Raw genomic sequence first — 3,322 nt, forward strand, 5'->3', positions numbered from 1 at the left:
CCCCCCCCGGGGCCGCGCACCCCCCCCCCCCGAGGCCGCGCACCCCCCCCCCCCCGGGGCCGCGCACCCCCTGAGGCTTCCTCCCCTGTTACACTTCAGGTTAGTTCCTACATCTTAGCAGTAGTTGGAGCCTCGCCCCCTGCCCCATCTACCCTCCGGAGCCTACTGGTGCGTCCATCCCACCTGACCCTTAAACGACTGCAGACGCAAGGTGACCCGCTGTTAATTCCGAAACCATTGTTACCTCGCGGAGGAAGGGTGGGAAATATTAGGGGAAGCGCCAAGCCATTACGATTGTATAGCACTTGGAAGGGGTCTGGATAAGTACCTGGGATGGAACGGGGTGGGGGGGGGAAGCAAGGACCGCCCAACTACTTGGACGGTCGGGGATTGAACGGCGACCTGCATGAAACGAGACCGTTGCTCTACCGTCCAGTCCAAGTGGATGGGCTGGACGGTAGAGCAACGGACGGTAATGAGGCGCTCCTCTTGGAGGAGCGCCTCAATACCCAAGCTCCTCTACATCACAAAACCAGAATTTACCCCACACACACACACACACACACACACACACACACACACACACACACACACTAATTGCTCGTGCAACAGCATATAACCATACACATCGATTCCTCTGTTGTCAATAACTAAAGCAAATGCAAAATGTAATGCAAAAAAAATTATGTGTAATGCAAAACAATATTACACATAATCTTCACAGAAAAACATTTTATTAGTGGGAATATAGACTTGCTGGTGTAGTGATATTTCTTTACTTCATGAGGCCAGTCACAGCTATGTTATATTAAACCTATAAAGACCCTCTAGTAACTGGGACATGAACAGCTTAACCACGTCAAGCTTATCTGAAGTGTAGTTGATGTTGGAGACCTGGCACCAGATTCCCGAAGCAGTTACGCAAGCAGTTACGAACGTGTACGTCTTTCCTGAATCTTTGGCGGCTTTGTTTACAATTATTAAACAGTTAATGAGCTCCGAAGCACCAGGAGGCTGTTTATAACAATAACAGCAGTTGATTGGGAAGTTTTCATGCTTGTAAACTGTTTAATAATTGTAACCAAAGCCGTTAAAGATTGAGACAAGATGTACACGTTTGTAAGTGCTTGCGTAACTGCTTTCGTGAATCTGGCCCCTGGACCCTTCTGAAACCAGCTGGTGCCGTCCGGCAGCTTACATATTGTCTCCTCTTGAGGCACAATTAACGAGACTGATATCCAACTGACAGAAAAGTGGTTGACACAAGTTACTGTGAGATGATTAAATCGCGTGTTGCCACTGTTGGGGCAATAGGCCAGGGAGCCCACTCTGAACCACCAGCCGGGTCGGAGGTTCCTGAGGTCTCTCTGCTGGTGTTTACATTGGTCGCTTCGCGGTTGCCCTGGCGAGTGGTTGTTTGCCACTGCGGGGTGACTGTTTCTTAAGACTCAGTATGGGGACTTACGTGTCGCCACTGCGGAAGAAGGAGTCGGCTGAGCTGACATTTACCTGTAAGGTGGATATTGGAGTCATCAGCAACACTCTGTTTTGATGTTATGAACGTGAAAGTGTAAGATCTCGTTGGTCTGCGACCCGCGTTCGCGAGGACAGAGTGGTGGTGGTGAAGTTCGCCGAGAATGGTTTGTTCCAGCAGTTTATCGACAAGTTTGAGGATCGGGAGGTGCGGCTGAGCAACGGTCGAGGCTCTGTGACTGTGACGAATTTGAGTGTTGAATATACATACGTGTCTATTAAAAATGCTCCAATTGAAATGTCGGAGGATCTTCTTCGTCGGGCTCCTGACAGGAATGGGCATGTGGAAATTATTCGCGTGTGCAGGCACACGTCCGGAGCCGTCAAGGGACTCATTAATGGTTACAGGACGGCTAAGATGGTTCATCGTGGAAATGTGCCTTCTTCTCTATCGATTGCTGTCTATACGGTCGGCTTCTTCTACCGGGGGCAGACTCGGACATGTTTCAAGTGTGGTCATGTTGGTCACAAGGCTGCTGCCTGCTCCACTCGGATGTGTGACCGGGTTAACATGTTTAATGAAAATGATTTTTCTCCTTTGCACGAGCAAGAAGATCTCTCGGTTCTGCGCAGTGCCCCTTGTATGGGAACGGATGCAGTGGTGGTTGGCGCCGATCCGGGTTCTACGAGTGCTGCTTCATTGGTTTCTACTGGTGGAGATGACGTCCGTACTGATGTGTCGTCTCCCGGACGGTCTGGTGGGGGTGTTAATCTCCCTACAAGCCCGTGCGTGCCCGTGCAGACCGGCTCCGAGGGCGAGTGTGTTGCCGTGACTGCCAACTCTCATGAGGTGGTGGATGCAGTGGTGGGTATTTCATCGGTGGATATGTGCTCCAGTGCTGAGCCAACTGGTGTGCATCGGGACCCGCAGCAAGTGATCCGTGATGGTGTTGGTGCGGCTCGGCCTGCTGCTCGGGCAACTGAGGTGGTGGCGGAAGTGCAAATGGAGGACGTACATTCTCCCAGTCGCGGTTCTGGACGACGTGAAGCAGATTGCATGTTGCCTGTCAGCGGTGGGCAGCACAGCCTGAAGCGACGGAAATTTGGGGGTTCTTTTCAGAATGTCCTAGGTGCAAGGAGGAGGTTGGAAGTCGCACCTCCCTTCCTTGACGGCTGTGCAGTGTGACCCTGTGGTTCCGTCCGACTAAGATATTCCGCCTTCTGGTGGGGGCGTGTCTGTGATGGATGATGGTGTCCCTAACATTCGTGGAAGTGGTCCACCACCTGGAGGTACACTGAATGTGGATTGGTGGGATATTGTGAAGGGGGGTCCAGGAAGAGTCGGTAGGGGGCGATTTGGTGGTAAGGCTCCAGAAGAGTTCTGTGGGTATGCTTGCTGATGTGGCTCCCACTCCGGTAGTTTTAGGGGTTGAGGTTGAGGGCTCTTCTGTTGAGTGCGCTGCTACCCTGGGATGTAGTGGTGGTGTTGTGTGAGTGTGGTTCTCTCTGTTTATTTTCTCGATGGATGTGTGGATGTCTTGTGCGAAATTGAACGTTAGTGTGTGTTTTCTGGTGTGTGTGTGTGTTTTTTTTTTTTTTTGCCGGGTCCTGCGTGTTCTGGTATTTTCATTCGTGTGTTTGTGGTGTGGCTGACGATTGTTCCCGGGTCCTGCGTGTTCCGGACGGGTGTTCGAATGTTTGTACTGTGTGTGTTGGGTGTTCCGAGGATTGTGTGTGTGTTTAGCAATTTTATTTTTCATTTTGTGCCTTTTGTTCTGATGTTTCTTTTGGGCCTTGTGTGGTGTATTATTTAGCGCGCCCCGTCTGGGTTGTGTGGGTGCGCCCCGTC

Source organism: Procambarus clarkii, chromosome 6 (assembly GCF_040958095.1).
Source record: "Procambarus clarkii isolate CNS0578487 chromosome 6, FALCON_Pclarkii_2.0, whole genome shotgun sequence".
NCBI lineage: Eukaryota > Metazoa > Arthropoda > Malacostraca > Decapoda > Cambaridae > Procambarus > Procambarus clarkii.